Here is a 25,485-nt window from a genome sequence, read left to right on the forward strand (position 1 = left end):
TGTACCCCATCTTCCTCTCTCCCATAAAAACTGCCTTCTATCTGGAGGCTTGGAGCTTTGGAGAACCTGACACAAGCTAGCCATCCTGGGAGAATGTAAGTGGCAGCTTGGACTGATAAACAACACTGATCCTACCAAAAGGTTGATCTGTGAGTTCTGGATCCCAGTTCTCCAGGTTTCCCTATAACAGCAGCTTGCATTTTGCCAGTCTGAAAGCTCTGACAGGCCCGGAGAAGACAGTGCCTTGGGTTGGAAGATACCGTTAGTGTCCCCCAGTCTCAGACTCAACACAGAAAATGAACAAAGGCCACAGCAGCCGGCTTTTCCCTGGGGAAGGAGGACAGAGGCGCTACAGTATTGAAAAATCTGTAGCACAGCTAGTCTAGGGGGCCAGGGTCTGTTCCTGCACAAAACCACCCCATGGAGGCTGTGGTCGCTGCCAGCTCTATCCAACGCACAGGAAGTAACACAAAAGTAAGGAAGCAGAAGGAATGGGCAGAGATATTCCAAACAAAGGAAGGAGATAAATCACCAGAGATTGCCCTCAATAAAATGGAATCATGTGATTTATCTGAAAGAGAATTAAAAATAACTCTAAAAAAAGGTTGTCATGGAGGTCAGGTAAACATACAAGAGCAAAGTGAGAATTTCAAGAAAGGGAGAGAAAATACTAAAAAGTACAAAAGAAATAGAAGAAGGCACAGCTGAACAGAAAAGTCACAAGATGCGGATGGGACACACAGGAGACACAACCAGTGAATGGACCACGAGTCAATACTGTGAACGTAATTCACTGAGAAGAGAAAAAGAGAATGAAAAAGCCTGACGAGACCTAAGGGAGCATCGGTGGACTAACCAGGGGTATTTGAAGAAAAGAGGCAAGAGAGGAAAACCCAAAAGTTTACTCAAAGAAACAATGGCTGAAAGCTCCCTGCTTCTAGGGTAGAAAGCAGACATTCAGATCTCAGAAGCCCAAATGACACCAAGTAATATGAACACAAAAGAAAGACACATCATAAATGGTTACAAGACTGGGGTGGTTTGCATAATGGCCCCCAGAGGCTCATATATTTGAATGCATAGGGAGCAACACTATCTGCAAGGATTATGAAGTGTGTCCTTGTTGGGGTAGGTGTGGCCTTGCTGGGGGAAGTGTGTCACTGGGGGTGGGCTCTGAGGTTTCAAAAGCCCAAGCCAGGACCGGTGACTCTCTCTTCCTGCTGCCTGCAGGTCCAGATGTAGAACCTCAGCTACTTCCCCAGCACCATGTCTGCCTGTGTGCTGCCATGCTTCCCACCATGATAATGGACTAAACCTCTGTAAGCTAGCCCCAATTAAATGTTTTCTTTTATAAGAATTGTCATGGTCAGCAGGTTTTATTGCCTCTTCACAGCAATAAAACAGCAACTAAGACAAGGACTAAAGTTATTTAACTGAAGACAGGCTCAGGTTTAACCTGACGTTTTTGCCTCAGGCTGATTCCCAACAACAGAATAGTCCACAACAATTTTTAAAAAACAACCCCAAACTGGAGACCTGGGGGAAGAAGAAGAAGAAGAAGAAGAAGAAGAAGAAAAAGAAGAAGAGGAAGAAGAAGAAGAAGAAGAAGAAGAAGAAGAAGAAGAAGAAGAAGAAGAAGAAGAAGAAGAAGAAAAGAAGAAGAATCAGGTTTCCAGAGATAACCCATCCTGCAAGTCAGACAGGCAAAAGCAACAAAGCCCTATGAGAATACAAAGAGCTCAAAAAAACTAAGTTTTCCCACACAACTGTGATAACTACAGCTACTATGTCCATAAGAAGCTACATGGAGTGTGTGTGCATGTGTGTTCCTGTGTGTGTGTGTGTGTGTGTGTGTGTGTGTGTGTGTGTGTACAATGTCCAGTCTTTTTTTTTTTTTTTGGTTTTTTTCGAGACAGGATTTCTCTGCATAGCTTTGCGCCTTTCCTGGAGCTCACTTGGTAGCCCAGGCTGCTCGAACTCACAGAATCGCTGCTCTGCCTCCCGAGTGCTGGGATTAAAGGCGTGCGCCACCACCGCCCGGCAAGTCCAGTCTTGATAGTTTTATTTATCACCTTATTTGATTCTCACTACTGCCCTGAAGTTATAAAGAACCAAGACAGGCTAGGGGGAGTGGTTTTTTGTTTAGTTTTTGGTTTCTTTGAGATAGGGTCTCTCTATGTAGCCCTGGCTGTCCTGGAACTCCTTATGTAGACCAGGCTGGACTCCAACTGTCAGAGATCCACCTGCCTCTGCCTCCCCAGGACTGGGATTAACGATGTGCACCACCACACTCCTTGGAGTAGTTTGTTGATGTTTACATGGGGATTGCCTAGCCTGTCTGCTAAGATCCACGACCTTCCATTTGGGAACAATTCTCTTTACTAGTTCTAATTTCCCAGAAGCTACAGTCAGTGCATCTCAGTCCATGCTCCACAGAACCCACATAATAAAAGAGAGATGATTTTTTTCTTAGAATTATAAATAGGAAGAGGAATCAACTTTGTAAGAAAGCCCCATCCATCTTTTTTTAAAGGAAAACACCACACACCTTGAAGACCCACTTTAATGATCTATTGAGCATCTCTGCCGTGGAATCAAACACAACTCGAAAAGAAAACAGTGCTCAAAAGAACTACAGGACCCTTCATGCTTGTAGGGCAATCCTATTTATAGCAGGCCTGACACAGGTGGAAAGACTGCCATAGTCCTTCCAACAACAGCCAGAACCTTCTGAATACCAACACTTTCCTCAGAGCCCTTCCTGGATTGGGGTGGGGGGAGGATTTGGGATTATATGATTTCTCACCATTATCCTTTTATTTCCCTCTTTTCAAATATCAATTAACTCCTCTGAATCACAGCTATATTCTAGCCAGCAAGCAATCATCCATCCCTATCTATTCACTTTAAAGTGTTCAGACAATAAGGAATATAGCTAAACTCTGAAGGCATATAAAAATCTTATTTTTATTCTCCATATATGCTGATATTTATAGTCTTATACTAGTTATGTTAAATGATTTTCTAAATATTCTTGAAATTGACCTTTTTCCAGAAATAAGCTGACCAAGAACCAAAATTGAAACATAACTTTAGCTGGGCTTGGTGGCACACACCTTTAATCCCAGCACTCTGGAGACAGAGGCATTTGGATCTTTGTGAGTTTGAGGCCAGTCTGGTCTACAAAGTGAGTTTCAGGCCATCAGAGGCTACATAGTGAGACCTTGTCTCAAACAAACAAAAAAAGACATACAATTTTAAATATTATGTTAATCCCACCAGTTGAGAATAAGACCACTACCACAGTGTAAAGTCAAAATTGAAACAAGCATTAATTAAATACTGACCAGGTGGATAAGCTCTCTGGCCAGGTGCATCTCTGGGGTCTCAGAAAATGACTCCAAGTCACAGTTTGCAGGGGCTTAAAGTATTTCCCATTAGGTTCAGTCAGGGGCAAGCATACATCCTGATGTACCTCCTGCCTGTGAATCTCTCGCCCACATGTGATCAAGCACATCCAGTGTAGTTGGGTCAATCAAACTTGTTTAGGGGAGTGAAAACATGTGGCTTGTTGTCTCCCATAAAAACAGTCTCCAGCATTTCAGGAACTCTCTGTCCTTGGGTAAGGGGCTTGCAGATCAGAGGCATTTTGTTTCATGGATCTCGAAGGCATAGTAATTAAAACTTAAAAGGTAACTTTGACTCTCAGAATTGATTATCTATGGACAGATGTTTCAGTGGTTAAGAGCACTCACTGGCTACTCTTCCAGAGGTCCTGAGTTCAATTCCCAGCACCCAGATGGTGGCTCACAGCCATCTGTAATGAGATCTGGTGCCCTCTTCTGGCCTGCAGGGACTCATGCAAGTAGAGCACTGTATATATAATAAATAAATCTCTAGAAAAAAAAATTGCTATTAAACTTGATGATAAGGAATCCAGAGCTTTTTTCTCTCACACCTTGAGAAATTTTTATGCAAACATTTTAATCTACCCCAACCTGGTAGACAGTTTTTCACACAAAGGGCCTACTCCACTCTCAGATCAAAGTGGCTGACCTTCCTCCCTCCATTTTCTTTGCACTGATCTTTTAAGACTAAGCCAATCCTCGAAGAGCTGTGAAGTCTAACCCCAACCACTGTGGAAAAGACATAGGCACCCCCTGAGTTAGAACCACACTAAGCTCACTTCCGGTGTCTCTGTGTTCACTCTTGGGAATGTAAGGACTACTGTTAACCCGGAAGGCCCCCTTGCCCAGAGACAGACAACTTCCTGGAATGCTGGGGGCTGTTGTTCGTGTAAGACAACAAGTCAGATGTTTTTCTTCTGTAAACAAGGCTGATTGCCCCAAACTGCACAGCATGTGCTTGGCCACACATAGGCGGGAGGTAGTTGGGCAGGAACTACATTAGAATGTATGCTTGCCCCCGATTGGGGGAAGTCGGGAAGCGCCGTAGCCTTGTAGGTTTTGCTGTCAGGACCACCTAACTGACCTAATTCAGCACCATTCTCTGGGAATCCCAGCTATGGACCTGGCCAGTGTCCATTTTCCTGGCCAGTATTCAATAAAGCCTACTTTAATTGGACAATCGTGGGTTTGATCTTTCTCCTCAAACTCTCAGGTAAAGTTTAGCCTTGTCCAGACATTTCCGCTGGAGTGGCAGCAGTCTCTTTCTTGGCCACCCTGAACTGATTTCTAACAAGAGCACCAGGGTTCAGTTCCCATCACCTCCATGGCAGCTCCCAACTGTCTGTCACTCCAGTTCCAGAGGACCCAACAGCCTGTTCTCATCTACTCAGGCATGCAGAGGGTACACAGACATTCATGGAGACAAAACATGCATACACATCAAAATAATTTCTTAAGTTTAAAATAAAAATTAGTAAAAAAAAAAAAAACAAAACAAAACAACAATAACAAACCCCCTCCCAACTCCCCCCAAAGAAGTCTTCTTTCTATTTTTTTTTAAATAAATATGCAAGTAAAAAGGGTTAGGGTTTTTATTAGATACTTCCTTTGTGATTAGGTTTTTCTCAACAATACTTCAGCTGCCTAAGTTAGAAATAAGCTCAGGATCACAAAGAAACGGATCGCCATTCTAACCGACGTTAAGGCAGAACTTGACTCTTTATCAAGAGGGAGAGCTGCTCACCACATGGGAAGAGCAATCAGCCAGGACCAGGTGGACCTCAAGTGTGTACTTGGACCTTCATTCTGTTGTGAGTAGTGAGTGTGTCTTTACCGGATTGGTTGGAGTCCGACTCCATGGCCTTTTGTGATTGGCTAATCTTAAAAGACTAAGCACACAGGAAGTGGGAAAGGGTTTCCTGTTCTGGGAGGAAGGGAGAGCAGCTCTGTATCAAGTGTCTGGAATGCAAAGGCACAGAAGCTTTACTGGGCAGGGAAGCATAAAATAGTTACATACATGGTTTTTTTGAGAGAGGGAAGACTTGTAAAAGGATTTGCTTTCCTTGCCCTAAACACAGGTTTTAAAGTATTCTTGATAGAAAAGATTCAGATATCATGTTTCTTATGCCTAGAAAGTAACACACTGTGACGGACAGTAGCAAACAGTCAATGACTAAACACATCTCTGAGTGTTACCAGCCTCGCCCTCCTCACACATGACATGTCTCTGCACTTAATGAAGGACCAAAGGACACATTTATTACAGTGCCTGACATTGTCCCCGCTGTGGGAAGTCCCTCTGACTTCTGCTGCAAGTGACCCTTCACCTGTATTCCACAGCTGGTGTACACACAAGCACGAAAGCCTTTTCAGGAAGCCTAGATCTGCCTTGACCCATGGCTAGAAGTGTTCTGTACCACAGATTTGGGGGTGAGTGTCCCCTCCCCAAGAAAAGGTAGTGCCCTCCAGTAAGGAAAACTTCCAGGGTCCAAGTCTCTTCTTGAGATATTGCTAGTCACCTAGATTTAGATAAATGGATGGTACCAAAAAGTCTTCCAACAAATATAATCGAGTCTCCTTCTGGGAGCCCTTGATGGAGGAGGAAAGGATGCTTACACTCCATCCTCAAAGTGAGGTAATGCAAGGTTGCCAAAGAGTCAGCAGCGACCTCTCAGGTGACAATCCCTGGCTTCCTGGGAACTGAGATTCTGAGTTGTGGAATTTTCCATCCTTTTTTTTTTTCCCCTTAGTTTTCATCGTCTTTGCCTTCAAGTGTCCACTGGATCCTCTCAGCCAATACAAATCATAAGGTTTTTAAAACTGGCATCGAGACATATGCATTATTTATCCATTCAGTTTCATCTTAAGGGAATAAAGAAGTACTTGTATTTTCTGATGAAATATAAATATAAATAAATTAAAATAAAATATAAACAAATTAAATATAAAGCTGACCCCACCCCACCCCCACCCCCAGGACTGGGCAGAAAATTCCATCCATGTTCAATGTAAATACAAGAGTTTGCCTGTCATTGTATGTGTGAATGGGGCTCTACTGGAATGTAGACCTGTGGAGTTTTTCTCCTACATCCCATAGTACTTCTGTGTAAATATGTAACAAATCCAATGTTTTTATTAAGTTTGTGAAGCCTTATGTACCGTAGTAATAAAGCCAAGAACACCCTGTGCTTTCCCTAGCCAGTATTGACTGAAAAGACACTTGGTTGACATTTGTGGTACATCCTTGACTCCAAAAAAATACAGACTACAGAGTTTGGTTTGTTCTGACTGTAAATACATTGGAGCACAAACTTGAGTGCACGGTTATTGTACATGAAGTAATTACATCTGCCTCTAGGTTATTATTGATCGAAGGCAAAGCAGGTGAAGGTCATCTGCCCCTCACCAGCAGGCTCCTCCGGCACTAGCGGAAGGAGATTCGCAGAGCTCAGCACACCCTTCCTATCTGACAGAATCCAGTTGAGTCACAGAATTCCTATACGGAAAGAAGGAAGGAAATGCGGGCATGGATACTGAGGTGAGGGTCGGCTCTGCGCACTTACACAGAGTCATTCTGTGACCCTTGTCTTCCTGGAGACAGCCCACCACCCTGTCTGCCGCAGAGGATTGTGGGAGGGGCTTAGGAAATGGCAGGGGTGCGAGCATCGCCCACCTTCCACGCCCACCCTCCACGCTCAATCCACTCTCTTCACCTGAAGAATGAAGTCTTTAAATAGCAACAGCAACACGAAGCAAAAGGAGGAGGGTGTGAGAACCGTGTTCAGCTAACAAAAAAGGGCAGGCTCGGCTTTGTTAGCCAAACTCAGCTCTCACATCTGACCTCCTGAGCCAAGGCTCTCTCATCAGGAGGGCTCCTGGCTCCAAGTCAGAGGTAAACAAACTGTGAAGAGGTCTGTCTGCAGGCAAGTGGAGACAAGGCACGACAGAGAGCTAGGTGTGTGAGGAAGATGATGAAACGGACATACTTTCCCTATTAATTCATAACGAGGAAAATGCACGGACCCAAGCAAGGGTTTAACCCCTTTCTGGTTGCCATGTCAAATACACGTGGATGCAAATGTGACAATCTCTCCCTCCGCTGACCCACTCTGTAGCTGAATACTTCTTTTATCCTAGTACTTGGATTTGTTTCAAGACTTGATAGACACACCATGCCTTCGCATACAAAAAGCACACATGGAAGCATCTTAATTACTCTTTAAAATGTGTTGACTAAAAGTCAGGGTAGTTATAATCTGCAGCAACTCAGTCCCAAACTGCACCAAATCATATCATTGCGCTCACAGCTGGGGATCATTTCTGGGCCCTGAGGGGAGGTGGGTGGCCTTGTCACAGATGAAGCTGAAAAGGACTCTAAATTGCATACAGAGCAGCAGGAATGCGCTTTCCCCCTGTATCACCGCTGCTGCAGATGCTGGCCCCATGTCCATGTCCATGCACAGCCTTGCTGATGCCACCACCTTCCCCTGGTTTCAGAAAGCCCACTGTTCATTTCAACCTGATTTGGTCTGGAGAAACATGTTGGAGTAAAGGAAAGGACTGTGAGATTTCTGAGGAGTCTTTGCGAACTTTGATGTAAGCACTTGCTAAAACAAATGTTTTAAGGACAATGGGAGGAAAGAGGAGAAAGCTGGGGTGGTTCGCTTCCTACTTTTTTCTCCAAATGAGTGCAAATGTCTTGAAGGGTCAGCACATCTTACACTATATGTAAGAGTAATGATGATGGATGGCTTTTACCCGTCACTAGAAAAAGGATGTAGGAAGGGGCAGAGAAAGGGCAACCTAAGTCCTCAGCGAGCACAATGGGGCATGAAAGTTAATAAATATGAAGAACTAGGGTGAACTCTAAAAGGCAACTGGTTTAAACTAGTTGTCCTAGATGTGTGTAGCTGAGGTTCAGAGGTGGGGGACAAAAACCCGAACACTAGAACTATTATGCAAAAAGTCGCCACGAACAACATTTTCTGTCTTTGTACATGTACGTGTTTATGTGTACAGGCCTCTGCATGCCGCGGCACTCCAGAGGAATGTCAGAGACAGCCTGTGAGAGTCAGCTCGCTCCTTGTACCCTGTGCTTCCAGAGAGAGAGCTCAGGTCATCAGCTTGTTAGCACGCACCCTTCCCAGGGAGCCATCTCACTGGCCCCCGTCGTAAACATTTGAATAGGAAAAAGCAGAAATGCAAATAATGCTTATTAGGCTTTGTTAGCTGTGTCTCCTGAAGCAAGTGACCTCAACTCCCTGCACCTCAACTCCAAGCGTGTGAACTTGAGATAACAAGAAGCTTGCTACAAAAATCAAACCGGTTAATACTTAGAAAGCACCTAGAACAGAGCCTGGAAACAGGCGCTGAATAAAGACCCTCTGTGCTCTGACTGCTGCTAAACTATCCACACAGGCCTTTGGCAAACCAGTGCCTCTCACTGATGAACTAACTGGCAGGCCACAGTGATGTCAGTGCTAGCACCCAATGGAACCCTGGGACATAGCTTCCCTCATAGGCAGACAGAGGAGCCGGCTGGGGAAGAGTCCTGTCTCCATGGCAAAAGTCACTCATTTTCAAAAGCATTTAAGTCTCTATGTTCATGTTGTACTAAACCACTCCAAGAATGAAAAGCCCAGCCTTCTGAGTCCCACTTTTGGTTTTTGGAAACCTTGAGTAAGTCTCTCACATGCTCGTCGCCCTGTCTGGTGTGAACAGCAATGTCACCAAGATTGCTGTAAAAGACACACTGTGCTTGAGTTCACCTTTGCCTTGTGTATTTGACAGCATATTGCACATTCCTTGAAAGCACACAGCTTTGCAATTCTGAACAATTTTCCTATCTTAAAATCACTAGGGGAAAAAAAGGTCATTCCTGATTTCTTTCAAGAATTGACCATGGAAATAGAGCCATGTGGCCAGAATATTCATGGGGAAAAAAAAAAAAAAACTGTGTTCAGAAGAAAGGGCCCTGAGCTTGGAGGTTTGAGTTCCAGCCTGGCTTTCCCACGGGCACTTCCCAGGGTTTGGTCTGGGCAAATCATTTCCACTTCCTGGCAGTCAGAGTTCCCTTTCCGGTAAAGTGCACATTTGAGGGCCTCTTCCCTCGGAATCCATAATTCAAACTGCCATGCATTCGTTTGCATGAATCCATGAGTCATTAAAACCTGGCAGGTTTCATAAGATTATTTAATAAGCAAAATGTCTCATAGGCATTCAAGAGATCTTGGATCCAGTTCCCCAAACACTGCAAACTCTGTTTGGGCAAAGACTTCAAACTGTTTCTTGTTTGAAGACAAACTGTTTCTTGCTTCTACGAAGATGTGAGGCTATGAGTAGTGTTTACACTCACGGACACATGCTCCCTCACTCTTTTGGGGTGCTCAGCAGAGAAGAGCATCACCTCTTTCAAAAGGAAAGGAAAGCATGGGGACGAACACACTGCAATTGTGTAACACTTTCAGTATTTCATGTTGTTTTTATAACACGTTAGCGATGTCGCCCCTCGTTTTTCACTTGGTCAATGTAATCAAAATAGGCCAGGCCAGGAAGTCTTGTGTCCTATTTTATTATTGTTTCCGTCTTACAAATAAAAAGAAATAAGATAACATGCTTTTACTTAGCACTCATGTTCCTCAAATATGGATCTTCCATGCTCAGATGAAACCTGACTGGACCTAGGGGTGGCCTTTGTACTGCAGTCCTGGGCACAGTGCCTGCCGTGAAAAGGCAGATCTGTCTCTCACGTGTTGAGAACAGAACGCTCTCCTGCCAACCCCAAGCCTCTGTCTGTGGCCAAGGACAGAACTGCAGTGGTTCAGCACTTTTAAAGGACCTATCTGGAAAAACCAAGTTTCTAGATAGGAACAAGTTTACTGGTAGCTAATCCACCCCTCCCTCCCAGGGCCTGAGGTTTTTTCATCATAAATGTTTCTCCCGTAACTCAGTGGCCACTTGACCACTTTGGGAAGGTTGTGGAGAACATGCTCGCCAAGGCTTTTTTTTTTTTTTTTTTTTTTTTTTTTTTTTTTTTCTTCCATCCTAAGGTTTTAGTCATTACTTGGTTTATTTAAAAGGGAGGAGAGAGGAATTCATGTCCTAGGGAGAAAAATCCTGCAAGGTTCAAGACATTCTATATCCTTGAGGATCCTTAGGAGAGTTGTAGCCTTTTCATTAAATGACTAAGGAGTCACCAAGTTCAATTTGCACATGCAGGCTTCTGAAAACAAAGTGGCACTCTCTGTAACAACTCCTCAACCCCAGGCTGGAAACAAAGCCCCGTTTGTGCATAGCGCGTTTTCCCTGGGCAGGGCTGGTGGCTCGGGAAGGGAAGGAAGAATCACAGAGATCACCATCACTCCTTCTCATTTGTCCTCCCTGCCGACTGCCAGAGAGAGCCACCCAGCAGTGTTGTGAAACATTAGCTGAGGATGTGCTACATTCGTTTATGCTGGGGAATAATGACGCAAAGATGGGCTCCATTCTTCTGCTGCATTTGTTGAACTCTGTGAAGCTGTGTTACTGTGCCTGCCTAAAACACCTGATGCTCTAATATAGAGCTGAATGAACGGCCAATAGCAAGGCAGGAGAGAGGGAAAGGCGGGGCTGCTAGGAGAGAAAATAAATAGGAGAAATCTAGGCTTGAGGAAAGAAAAGAGGAAGGAGGAGAGGAGGATGCCAGGGGCCAGCCAGCCACAGAGTAAGAAAGAAAGACACATAGAATAAAGAAAGGTAAAAGCCCAGAGGCAAACTGTGGTTAAAGAGAAATGGGATAATTTAAGTTAGAGAAGCTGGCTAGAACAAGCCAAGCTAAGGCCAGGCATTCATAAGTAAGAATAAGTCTCCGTGTATTTATTTGGAAGCTGGGTGGTGGGCTCCCAGAGTCAAAAACAAAACAAAACTCTACACAGCGGTCCATATAGCTACATTGTTCCTTTCTGCCAGTTCTTAGAAATGAACACTGTCACTTCTTCTCTGGCTACTGAGATGAAATAAACACAGATCTGAATAGTGACTCATTTCCATTGAGAGTAGAAGATATCAGACATCACATTTGTCCCATGCATCATGACAAACTTTGGTCTACCAATTGGAGAACCAATCCGTTGTGCTGGATGATGTAAATCTAAGCAATCACAGCCCCAATTCCCAAAAGGGTAAGTCGAGGGAAGAGCTCTTGGGACGTGACTGTGGAGGACCAGGCACAGTGGATTGATGGCAAGTCTTTCTTTGCATTACCATTTGGATCAGTCTCTTGCTTGTTTTCACCTAACGATTAAACACAGCAGAGGAGTAAGACTGAGGATGAAGTTTCCTTTGAAATGTCTCTACATTCCACCACAGAACTTAAAACCATGGAGAAAGACCCTCCCTCTGCTTCCTCACACACTTCCGGTCCTCTTCCACCTGGGAGCTCCCCACAAAACGCTCCCCACATAACGCTCTACCAGCCTGGCACCCCTTTCCCAGCATCCTTCTTACCTGTTAACTTCTATGACAACAGGACAGAAGACAGTATGATGAGAGGTTCTAAGCCCCCCCCCTCTGTGCACCCACCAACTATCTGAAGGTTACGCAGCCAAACAGACAGGAACTAGAAAGAAGCTTCAAGAGAGACACGAGAATGGCAGATCAGAGAGGGTGGGTTTTTTTTTCTTTTTTCTTGTCTGATTTCTGCTCTCGTTGTTACAGTATTATTTGTACAATAAAAGGTTGTCAGTAGATCACATACACTTTCCCCTCCCCAGTCGTCAAACACGATTACTTATTCTACAAAATGAAACAGAGAACAACTTCTTGTAGAGCTCTCCAAATTGGCTGAAATGAATGTCATTTATCTCCTCAAATCTCCCTTCTTTGGTGAGAAATGGAGGACCAAAGTCATTTTGTATCTAGTTTTCTTTCTGATTATCCAGTAGACAAGAGAAATTCCCAGAGCCCGGGGACACGGGGGTTACCACAAATGTGAGGAATCCTTCATGGGGGTAGTCCAGAAAATATTTGAGCATATATTCGCCTGTGGTAGCGAACACTGAAAGACGGGATGCTGGCTGGATGCAAGCAGCCAGATTGGAATCACTGAATCGCAGGTCTGCAGATTCGGCTCAGAATAGAACTGCACTGTTCCTGCTTCTTGACTGGTTATCCAGCCTTTCAGTCCACCCCAAGACCTACACCAGCAAACAGCAGTGAACACGGGCTTCTGATAGTTACTATCCCGAAAGACATTGCCTTCACTCCAGACATTGCTTTTTAAGTTAAGTGGCTCCTACCACTTAACATAAGAACAGACTGTCGTCAGCCGGGCACACCTTTGATTTCAGCACTCCAGAGGCTGAGGCAGGAGGATCTTTGTGAATTAGACGCCAGCCTGGTCTACTTAGAGGGTTTCAGGACAGCCAAGACTACATAGTGAGATCCCATCTCAAAACAAACAAGCAAAAATAAATAAATAAAAATAAAAAGGTCAGAGCGTCAGTGCTTTAAGACGGTGGCAATTAGAAACTACCTCTGTGGGATCAGATGAAAGAAAGTCATGATGAAAAGCCACCAAGAGAGAAGTAAGAAAAACAGTCACAGAAAACAGGAATAAGACTCTGTGGGATTTTCCCCACCAAGGCCAGCCAGCACTTCCAGACACATTAAGCTGCTCATACTGATCTGGGTCCTCCCTAGAGAAGTTGTTCGAGGACTCTGAGTATGGACAGCCATAAGGCCTGGCAGGAGGAGCAGTGACTGCTACTGGAAACCCAAACTGGATAGAGAATTCAGTCTGCCTGGACAGCAGCGGGAGGCGCAGCCAACTGTGGACACAGGACCAGAGAGGAGCATGGGAGTCTGAAGCTGAGAGACGGGCAACACCCACCATTCCCTCGCCAAGGGATGGGGGTGACAGGGAGCCACAGGCGAGCACAGCAGATCTGGGAACCTGATGTACCACCTCAATAACAGCAGACCCTCCACGGTACAGACGGTGGAGACTGCCACAGAATTGTGTTAAGGGTCTGAAGGTGAAAGATTCTCATTAGACACCCATCCCACCCCCATGTCCACCATAACCAAGGACAAGCTACCCATCCCACCCCCATGTCCACCATAACCAGGGACAAGCTACCCATCCCACCCCCATGTCCACCATAACCAGGGACAAGCTACGGAAACCGGGGATTGGAATCTTAGGATGTGCGTGGTGCCACTTCCTTCCTGCAGTATCCTGAGGCACCGGGAAAAGGTGATTATAGGTGGGTGGGCCCTTCGTATGACCTCAGGTAAAGAAAACCCGGCAGATCAACGGATCCCACAAAGCACCAGGAATATCAGCCTCAGGAATCAGACAGGGAAGGGGAGGATGTCTGGCAGAAAATGGATGTCCTGGTCTGCTCTCCATTGCTGTCAGAAACACCACAGGACACGACCAAAAACAACTTGGGCAGGAGAAGGCTGATTTTGGTTTACACATCCAATCACAGACCATCATGGAGGGGAGTCAGGGCAGGAACTCAAAACAGTAGAGGCAGGAACCATGGAGGAAAGCAACCTGCTTCCCGGCTTGCTCATGGATTCATGTACAGCTCCCTTTCTTGTCCTCTGAGGACCCCCTGCCCAGGGGCTGCACCCCACACAGTGGATGGGGTTCTCCACATCAATCATTAATCAAGAAATGCCCCACAGATTTGCCTATAGGCCAATCAGGTGGACACACTTCCTCAACTGAGGTTCCTTCTTTCAAGAGGATCCTAGCCTGGGTCAAGTTGACAGACAGAAACAAGTCAGCATAGGGGTCTTCCACCACAAAATCCTTCTCTCTAGTAGGATTCACTGGCTTAACTTGAGTTACTGAGACTAGCAACACTACCCACCAGCTGTGGAGTATGGTGAGAGAGAGGGGGAGAGGAAGGAGGAAGAGGAAGGGAGAGGAGGGGGGAGAAGGAAGGGGGGAGGAAGAGGAGGGAGGAAGGGAGAGAAGTGTAGACAGAAACCATGCAAGCATAAGAAACAGGAAAACTAAAGCCCCAGCCGGGAAGAAACACTGACTTAGGGGCACAATATCATCTATTTATTATTTTGCTCATCTTATTACCTTACTTTGCGTGGGTTTTGTTTTTTTTTTTTTTTTTTTTGTATTTACACTTTTATACTTTAATTCCACAGTTGTTGTGCTGTACCTTGAATCTCACTGGCTTTTACGTCCATCTTTCCTTTCTCTGAACCTTGATACACTTATTTTCTCTACTTCTTCTCACAGCTCTCACACAGTTTCTTCTCATTCTTTCTCTGTGCCCTACTTCCCCCTCTCCCGCTCCCTCATGCTCACACGACTCAAACACTGACGCTCCTCCCTCTAAAATGCACTATAAGCTATACCAGGTGTGTGCCTGGTGCCCTCGGAGACCAGGGTGGGGTGTGTGGTCCCCTGGAACTGGAGTTGTGGGCGATCATGTGGGTGCTAGGAATCAAACTCTGATTTAACACCCCAGGCAGATGTGTAGTGTCACTGTCTCTGTGTCTTAGGGGGGCACAAGTGTCTTCTCCAGTGCTTAGCTCTGGGACTACTGTCAAAGCACTGTGTTTATTTCAGCTGGCTTCCATGACACGTGAGTCCAAGCAAAGGCAACTTACCAGGAGGATGCACATAAAATAAAACAGAAAAAGAGAGGAGAAAGAGAAAACAAACGAATAGCTGGAGGGCACACACACCCCAACAGATATGTAAACTACAACAAAGGAACCCAAACCCATCAGACAACTCTCCACTACAATCCCCACAAGCTGACGACATCTCAGAAAACAACAATAAAAGATAACTGGAAACCAGAAGAAGATCTCAGATCCTACTTTTTAAAGGATCAACGTCTGTATATCAAATAAGCAAATGAAGAATGGAAGGAAACTGGTTCAGAACCTATATGAGAAAATTGCCCAAAAGTAACCAAACAGAAATTCTAGAATTGAAAAAAAAAATTAAGCCACCAGGAGAAAGCATCGTCAAAAAAAGATCCACTAGAAGAACAAATACAAATATAAAAGGTGGAGGCCAATCAGACAACACCAATGGATAAAGAAAGAATGTAATGAGCATGACCAACCCTCACAAGAACTCTGAGATATGTTCAAGAAATCAAAGTTAAGAATCTGCGGGGTAGGGACTGGAGAGGTAGCTCAGCAGTTAGGAGCACTGGCTGCTCTTCCAGAGGACCTGAGTTTGATTCCTAGCACCCACATGGTGTCTTACAACTCCAGTTTCAGGGGACACTCCATTCTGGCCTCTGAGAGCACCAGGCAAACACACGGTATGCAGACATATACACAGGTGAAACACTCATACACATAAAATAAAATTTAACTTTAAAAAGTTAATTTTTAAAAGAATCCCTGGGGTAGAAGGAGGAACTGAGTGAGATAAAGGATAAAGGCATAGAGAATTTAGTTAGTAAAATTATAGGCAAGAATTTCCCATCCCTAAAGAAAAAAGGGGGGGGGGCATCCAAATACAAGAGGCACATAGAACTCCAGGTAGACAGGCTCAGAGAAGACGCTCCAGCGTCCATCTCAGCCAAGGTGTCAACAGCACAAAGCCAAGAAACAAGGCTAAAAGCTTTGAAGGGAAAACAAAACTCACATACACTGGAAGAACTGTGAGGATGACATCAGATCTTCTCTTCGATAGTTCACTCATAAGAAATTAGGAAAGAATATATGCCGTAAGATAAATAATTAGAAGACAGCCCAATGGAACCAGTGATACCCAACAAGAGAATAGATCACTTAATTCTAACCAAGGAAGAAAAGAGAGCCAGCCTCAGGTCAGCCAACAGATCAACAACCAACAAAACAGAAAACAGCACACCCATCTCAGTAGTAATCCTGAATGCAAATGGGGTTAATGTACCAATTAAAATATGCAGGATGATAACTGACTAGTTTATAAAACATGATCCAGGGCCAGGGAGATGATTCAGTGTGTAAAAGTGATTGTTGCCAACCCCGACAACCTGAGTTCAATTCACAGAATCCACATTGTAGATGGGGTGAACTGATCCTGCAAGTTGTCCCATGTCACACACACACACAGCCACACCCAAAGAATGAAAAAGAAAATTTAAATAAAACCCAATTATCTGCTATCTTCAAAAATCTCATATTACTACCAAAGACCCCCAAATGAAGAGTCAAAGGTTGGCAGCTGATCTAAGCAGTGAGTAGAACCCATAAACAAACTGGTGTCCTGCCTCTCCTGCCTGATAAAGAAGACTTCAAGCTAAAACTGGTCAGAAGAGATAAAGAGGGTCACTTCATAATACAGAATCTAACTCATCAAAAGTTATAACCACTGTAAATATTTATTCATTGACTCTTGGGGTTGCCAGTTTTATGAAACAAATGTTAAAAGGCATAAAACACTTCATGGATCCTGACACAATAGTAGTAGTAGATGTCACTACCCACCTTCCTATTTAGCTAAGTCTTCCAAACTACAAATTAGTAAAAATGTTAGAGCTAAGTAATACTGCAGATCAATGGGCTTCACAGACATCTAACAGACATTTCACTTAACATTCTTTTTAGCAGCACATGAAATCTTCTTCAAAATCGATCACATTATAGGCTGAAAAACAAGGCTTAGCAAATAGAGAAGTAAGTCTGGGTATCCTATCAGACCATAATATAATAAATGCATAAGTCAATACCAAGAGAAACTCAGAGACTACATAATTACCTGGAAACCGAACAATCCACTTTTGAATGAACAAGTGGGTCATTGAAGAAATCAGGGAGGAAATTTAAAAATTCCTAGAATCAAAGGAACTGGAGCGTAACCTAGCAGAGCCTCTGATAGACAGCCTTGGCAGTCCTGAGAGGAAAGTTCAAAGCTAAAAGGACTCATGTTAAAAAAAAATCAGAGAGAGCTCAAAGAAATAACCTACTGATGTGCCTCAAGGTTCTACAGAATCCAGAACAAGCCAAACTCAAGAGCAGTAGACTGAAAAGAATAATAAGAGATTAGGGCATAAATTAATGAGATACAGATCCAGAACAATACACAAAGATAATCAACAAAGTGTCAGTTCCTAGAAAAGATTAACAAGATCAACAAATGCCTGGCCAAGCTAACCAAAAGGGTCAGAAGACGCAAGTTAATTCAATTAAAGATGAAAGGGGGTTGTTACAATGGATTCCAGCGATATCCTCAGTTGCTGAGAAGGCTTCCAATACTTATATTGGAAAAGTATATAAAAGCTGAAAACCTAGAAAAAAAATTGATCAGTTTCTGTGTATGACCTAGCAAATCAAATTCAGAGAACATAAACAGTTTCATCAGATCCATAACAAGCAGTGAGATTGAAAGATTAAATTCATTAAAAATCTCCCCATAGAAGGAAAATGTCCAAGGACAGATGACCTCGCTGCTGACCCAAACTCTGGTAGAAGATCTAATACCAATCATTCTCAAACTGTCCCCACAAAACCGAAATGAAAAACTAAACTTGTTCTGTGAAGCCAGTGGTCACACCAATACTGTCCTGGCGAATTCGGTCATCTTGACACAAACTAAAGCCACCTGCAAGGAGGAAACCTCAATGTTAAAAATGCCTCCATAAGGTCAGGCTGTAGGCAAGCAAGCCTGTAGAGCATTTTCTTAACTAGCGGTTAATGAGAGAGGGCCCAGCCCAATGTGTGTGAGGCGGGGGCGGGGAGGGGAGTGGGGGAACTGGGCTGGTGATCCTAAGTTCTGTAAAAAAGCAGATGAGCAAGCCGTAAGGAGCAGGCAGTAAGCAGCACCCCTCTGTGACCTCCGCGGCAGCTCCTACCTTCGGGCACACGTCTGGTTTCAGTTTATGCCTTGGCATCCCACATCACATGTTCTGTGATGCAGAACATGGAAGCCAAATAAACCCCTCCCAGTTCTCCGCTCCCATTTGCTTTGGGTCACGGTGTTTCATCACAGGAAATGTAATCATCCTAGACGTCCATTGTTCTGGCTAGGTTTTTGTCAGCTTAGCACAAGCCAGAATTCTTTACTCCATGAGGGAAGGCAGAGGATAAAGAAAAATAAGACACAAGACTTTTCCAGCCCAGATTACTCCTGGGACCGAGGAGCGCGGCAGATTAGTCGGGACAGAGAGAAGACGGTGTGGGTTTGGCGGGTGTATGAGTTAGTTTTCTGTTGGTGTGACAAAACACCATGACCAAAAGCAACTTACGGAAGAAAGAGTTTCTTTTTGGCTTACTGTTTCCTAGAGATAAGATTCCATCACGGTGAGGAGGCGCGGCGGCAAATGGCAGGCAGGGCGTCAGGAGCCGGAAGCTGAGAGCTCAGGTCCTCAACCACAAGCACAGAGCAGAGAGAGTGAACCGGAAGCTGGGCGAGGCTTTAAGCGCTCATCCTGTAAGGCCACGCCTCCTCAGCCTTCCCAGACAGTGCTACCACCAAGCATTCAAATCCAAGAGCCTCCAATGGACATTCTCATTTAAACCACCATGGGGTGTAACAGTTTGAGAGTCTCAGGGAGACATCCGTGGGGAACACCCCATTAGTCTCTGAAGACACACCACAGCTCAAAAAGACAGTTCAACCCTACATTAATATAAAAGTAAATTTAATTCATTAATAAAATTAAACCCTTCTGTCACTCAGACTGAGTAGCCCTGGGAGAGGTAGAGATTTACACTGAGCCTTCTAGTCTCAACATTTGAAAAGTGAAGGCAGTAATTATGACGTCACAGGACTCTGAGTACTAAGACACACCTATGAGCTCCTCAGTGTCTGACACAAAAAAGGCCGACACTCAAAAGTTCCCTCCCCTTGAACCAACGCAGTAACCTCTGCCTCTTCTCCCGGTGCCATCCTGGCTCCCTCAGTCCGCCTCTGCGCCACAAACCAAGAGGTCTGGTCAAAACAAACCAGAGGTCCCCATCCCTCCTCTTTGAAGCGGTCCGTCACTTGTCCATCACTGTGACAAAATAGCTCAGATAAACAAGTTAAAGGAAGCACTATTTGGGCTCATAATTTCAAAACTTTCAATCCACTCTAGGCTGGCTTTTACTCATGTAGTGAGCCAAAACTCCATGGTAGGAGATGGTGGGTGACTCACCTCAAGGTGGCCAGGAAACTGAAGGACAGAGGGCAGTCTCTCCCTGTCAAAGACAGGCCTGGCCCCGGTGACTTTTGAGGGAGGGACTAGCCCACTTTCTAATAGCCTGTTCATGAATGAACCATCAATGAATTAATCTGTTGGTGGAGTTAGTGCCTTCATGAGCCAGTCATTTATGGTAGTCTTTGAGGACATCCTTGATTGAAACCATAACATTCGCTAAGATATCCATCTTAACCATGGCCCATGTGACAGCATGCTCCTTCCCGTCTGCGCCCATTTCATGTTAGGGCCTTTTTCACAGCTGTGTCTTCTGTCTGGAGTGCTCTTCCCAAGCTCTCTAAAAGGTGGCTTTTCATCCTCTGTAACACCTCACATGAGACGATCTTGTGGGAAGCCTTTGAGGATTCTTTCTTCATCTGTCCCAAGCATTCTTCTATCCTGTTACTCTATTGGTACTTTATCTACAGAACATTATTGGTGCAAATGCATGTAACACATATATATTTCCACGATTCCTCTGTTCCACCTCTACCATCTTGTCGGTTCCTTGACAAAGTGTTTGTCTTTTCCCCACTACTTTACTGTTTGATATACAGTAGGTCTCCATAATAGTTGTTGAAGGGTAAATGAATATTCATGAAAGCATTATGGATCCTTAAATATAAAGTGTGCATTTCTTCCCCAGTAGGGATGAAACAATTTGACTCAAACATAAGCCCATTGTGCTGACCGAATGTAACCCGGATGTTACAGTGAGGTAACTTAATTAACCTCCCTGACCTCTGTTGGCCTTTTCATTATGAAAGAACCAACAATTGCCACCCTCTTGCCAAAGATGGAGGTAGTAAAGAATAAGAAAAATGAAATCTGGCAAGTGTCTGGAATATTACAAATGAAAGGCACTCATTTAACTATTCATCCCGTCATAAAGCTGACAGGCACCGGCTAACGCGGCACAATCGCATAATCAAAGCCCCTGAAGTCCTGTCAGACCTCTGGACTATGACAACAGTCCGCCAGAATTTCCCCCAAGTACAAAGACAATGTAAATCCGGGGATCACAATTCAGGGTGGCAGTTCCTGAAGTAGGGTTAAAAACAAGGTCACACCCCAGACAGACTAGCAATTACGAAAAGAATGCGAAATGCAGAGAATGACCCACCCGATCTCCAGTCTTCCTTCCTCTCCCAGACAGTCAGTTTTTCTTCCTGACATACAGGAACCTGCTCCTGGAGCGAAGCCTTCTAGGAGACTTGTTCTTGGGAAAAACAAACAAAAAACAACTTTCTGAGGTTCCCTTCGACAAACTGAAGGACACAGCCTGGTCTGGTGTTCCATTTCAAGCCCAGGGAACAAGCTGGCCTCTTCAGCGCAGAGACAGCGCTCAGCTCAGAACAACTCTGGTTATACACACCTTCGGTGAGGGCTCCGTTAGAACAAAGTTCTAGAGCCAGCTCACATCTGGCATAGGGATCAGGAATATGGATTTTTTTTTCACTTAGGCAGCCAAGGCTGTCTGAATTCTGTCACCTGAGAGTTGGGTAACCTCAGTGAGTTATTAGAAATTCTCAGGAACCTCCACCTTTAATTTGCAAAATGGAGATAAACCCTGCCTTTAGAACAAGTAGTTCTCAACCTTCCTAATGCTGGGACGCTTTAATACAGTTCCTCACGCTGTGGTGAACCCCAACCACAGAATTATTTTGCTGCTACATCATAACTGTAACTTTGCTACTTTTATGAATCATAATGTAAGTGCGTGATATGTAAACCCCAAAGGGGCTGTGACCCACAGGTTGAGAACCACCGCTTTAGAGGAGGGGGTTGGGGGAGGAAAAGAGCCACACTGTTCATGAAACACTAGCTGTGAATGGGAACCAACAGCTCATAACTGAGTGTCAACAGTGATTTACAAATCCCAGCTCTTCCTTTTTAATTCCTTTAGCATATGTGGAGTGGCCTTGAGCTTGATGCCGTCATTTTGGAGATGTTGGAGATGTAGCAACACACACAGGAGACTGACCTCTACCCTCCCAACAGACAGATTTGTGTGTAGGCCATCACAGTACAGCAGAGGGGTGCTGTGAGGGGCAGAGTTCAGAGCACCCGGAGGCTCCTGGGAGGGACAGCATGTGTCAGCAGGTGAGGAAGGTTTTGGGGGAGATACACTGTATACTAAAGATGCCATCTGAAGGCGGAAGAGGGCGGGACAAAGGGAATCTGGTACAGAGGGACATTATTTACAGATAGGCAACAAGCATAAAGCAAAAAATTCTCACGTTTCTGAAAATAGAGCCATCAGGAACACCGTGTGCTTTTCATTTAAAAGGGTGGCGTGGCCGAATTCATATTTTACAATGGTTAATATGGTTGTAGTATGAGAATGAGGTTAGAAAAGACACCACTTTGAGTCCAGGAATTAAGGGTGGACATATTCTAGAGAGATTTAGGAAGAACAAAACAAGACTTAGCAACTAATAGGAGGTGAGCACGCAAGGAGGGAGGGAGGATGTGGAACAGCATGTTGAACAACCGCAGCCTCCGAGTCAGGACGCGCAGAGGAGAGAGACTTTGAAGACTCAGTATGTCACGAGTCTGGGATGCCTCTAGGGCTGTCTGGTGGAGCATCCGGCAGTAAAGTGATGAGGCAGGCCCTGGCTTTTCTTTTCTCCATGGTCAACATCATAGCTGCCTTCTATTCGTACCGAGCGTCCCCTGGCATCCAGTCACACAGCGCTTGTCTCCCTTGAACATACCATGCTTGTGTCTGATTCCAGGGGTTTGCTCTCACTGTTCTCATGGGAATCCTCCAAGTATAGATGGCCGAATTCTGATATCCACTTGGACATCACCTCCACAGAGGGGTCTCTCTTCATAAGACACTCTGCAGTAGCTACTTTGTTATTACTGAGATAAAAGACCATGACCAAAAGCGACTATGAAAGAGAGAGTTTATTTGAACTTACCGTTCCAGAAGGACAAAGGTCCATTACATATCTAATACCAAGTGGTCATTCCTGAGACCATATAGACACAAGTAACATTATATAGACTAAGCAGGTTGTATTCATTAATTAATAATAATAATAGTGTGTGTGGGTGGGGTGTGTAACAACAATTAAAGAAACAGAGGCCATGAACTTGAGAAAGGACAAGGGTACTGTATGGTTTGGGGGACTAGAAAGGGAAGGGAGAAAATTAAGTTACTTTATTTTAATTTTAAAAATTAAACATATATGTGTTTAAAAAGAATCCTTTCTAGGGGGGGCAGGGGAGGCAACAGATGGTGTTGTAGGATATTTTGGTCACATTCTGACACTCCCGACACTGCCAATAAAGTTTGCTTTGAATCAGAGGGTGGAGCTAGCTACTAGCTGACCAAAATTAACCATAGAGATTTGACAAGGACAGATAGAGAGACACAGGAAGTAGGACAGATAGAGAGACACAGGAAGTGGGACAGATAGAGAGACACAGGAAGTAGTGGGTGGGGCTTAAAGAGAGTCTTGGCATTTTTGGATTGAGAAAGAGGGGGGAGAGAGAAAGAGAGAGAGAGAGAGAGAGGGGAGAGAGGAGGTCACTGGTTCCTTCTCCCCCACTTCTCTGATCATTCAGGTTCTTACCCTGATATCTGACTCCTGAGTTTTTATTGATAAAGAACAATTAGGTAAATGCTTCAAGGTGGCAGGCATTGGGAGATGATATTCCCAATCACAAACATGAAGCAGAGAGAGTGGAAGTGGGGGGGCTGTGGACTCTCAGAGCACCCCTCACCACTGCCATCTTCCCCCAGCAAGGCTGCACCACCTCCCAAAATGGCACCACCAACTGGAGGCCAAATGTCTGAACCTATGGGGGAAATTTCATGTTCAAACCACCACACTCTCCATCCCCAGAGTCAAGAATGTTTTCCAAACTGTAGATTAGTAAATTAATTCATTAGTACATTCAGAAGCCTAGTGGAGTCTAACTTGATATAAGTTTTATTGAAATACAGGAGAAAGTAACAACGTACATCATATCAAATGAAAGGAAAACAAAATTTGTCAAAGAAAATCATTTTTATGTTTTCTAGGTGAGGTTATAAAGTGTATTTCTTACGGTATGTGATAGATGAGACAAAAGCTTATATACATACTGCTCAGTATAATATGAGTTCTAATATGTTTGTTGACTCAGTAAATAACACATTTTCTAAAATATATGTGGTTTAATTTACTCCCAACTGTAGTTCTGTGATGTGGAGATCATTATGTCTATTTTAAAGATGGGAAAGTTAATGCTATTCCTGTCAAGTGTCTTATCCAGGTAACAAAATTTCTAAGACTGGGTCAAAAGTAAAATCTGAGTCTTGCTGACTATAAACTCTATAAAAACTACAGCTGGGCTTCTCGAGAACGTGTGTGTGTGTGGCAAGCTCACATAGTGTGAAAAACAAGAAGCTTGGCCTTGGAGCACGGGCAAGGGAGGAAGATTCTGGAACACTAAAGGAGCAAGCAGAATGAAGTCCCAGAAAGGAGGGAAGCGCCCGAGAAGGAAGAATGGGGAACACTGCAGAAGGGTCCCGACTTCAAGGACAGTGAAGACTGAAATAAAGACTGGGCAAATCATGTCCATCAAGCAGGAAGTTGAGAACCAACCCAGTGACTGAAGGGGGGGGGGCAAATGAGAGACACAAGTGCGGACCAACTCTACTAGTGTTGGCAGTCTCTGGGAGGAAGCAAGTGTATCGCAGGCCATTTCTGCACATTCGCCTTAGCTAAAGGATGTTCTGGGCACATCTGCTTACTGATGTGAGCGGAGAAGGTAACACAAACAGAAAGGACAGGAAAGGAACAGGCTTCCTACAGATGTGGACGGTGAGGAAAGGCAGGTGAGAGATGGAGAGACCAGTCTTGGTGCACTCTCTGGTTAACCCAGGAGAAGGGAAAGATAATGGTGGCTCACAGCTATAACCCTAGCCCTCAGGAGCTGAGGCAGGAGGGTTGCCATGAGTTGGAGGTCAGCCTGAGCCACAGAGTAAAACCTTTCTCAGACAAACACACACCAGCAAGGCTGTATTTACATTCGGGGATATACGCACCCTCAAACTTACACATAGTCCTGAACTAGAAAACCAAAACTCCCCCACTACAAATGAAGGAGTAGAAACGCAAAGTGCCAATAGAAGTGAACTCCAGTAAGGTGAGATTCAAGGAGGGGGGCTGCCTGGGAGAGGCGGGTCACCGAACAGCATGGAGGCTGACGGCCATGAACTTCCAGTGACACCAGCCAGCACATTTCCTGGAAACAATGGAAAATCTGTCTGCTTTAGCTGTTGAACACATTGGACATTTCGTAACCAGAACCTGACGTCATCCTGCCTGTGAACATTTACAGATAAAGAACCAAATGCCCAGCAAAGGGCCAAAGAAAAATATTCTAAACAGCCATTCTGTGGAACTTACCAGATCTCCTGTGCATAACGTCCAAAGCAAAGATGTACCCTATTTATGCCCCTTTGAGCCTTCAATGGAAGTTCCTGGGTTGTCTGGATGAAGATGGCCCCCAGAGGCTCAAGCATTTGAACACGTGGTTCCCAGTCGGTGGTGCTATTGGGGAGAAGGAGAAGGCGTTGCCTTTCTGGAGGAAGTGCATCACTATGGGAGGGCTTTGGGAGTACACAGCCTCTCCCCTCTTCAAATTTCTTTCTCTGGTTCGTGTTTGCCCTGAAGAAGAGGTCTGACTCCCTAGAGGTGGAATTATGTAGGTGGGAGCAGCCTGGCTAGGGTCTGAATTACCGAGGTGATTCATCTCTCCAGCCCCAAGGTGAAATATTTAAAATTTAAAATATTTAGCCTTGATTAGCAATTAACTAACAAACATTTATATTAAAAACACACATTCTGGAATTGCTAATGGGAATGTAAATTAGCATAATTTCCTGGAAGGCAATTTGACAATAATCACTGAAACTTGTTTGAACCTGAAACTGACTC

General features: G+C 44.5%; 1 long non-coding RNA gene across 2 annotated transcripts in view; it reads right to left on the bottom strand.

The window, feature by feature from the left end:
• LOC119086346 overlaps positions 1-25,220 on the bottom strand; it is a 78,741-nt gene extending 53,521 nt beyond the window's left edge. For both annotated transcript variants that reach the window (XR_005089609.1, XR_005089608.1), the window contains exon 1: positions 24,955-25,220. This is a non-coding gene — a long non-coding RNA (uncharacterized LOC119086346). The remainder of the gene's footprint in view (positions 1-24,954) is intronic.
• Between the last annotated feature and the right edge of the window lie 265 nt (positions 25,221-25,485).

This window comes from Peromyscus leucopus, chromosome 20 (assembly GCF_004664715.2).
Source record: "Peromyscus leucopus breed LL Stock chromosome 20, UCI_PerLeu_2.1, whole genome shotgun sequence".
Taxonomy (NCBI): domain Eukaryota; kingdom Metazoa; phylum Chordata; class Mammalia; order Rodentia; family Cricetidae; genus Peromyscus; species Peromyscus leucopus.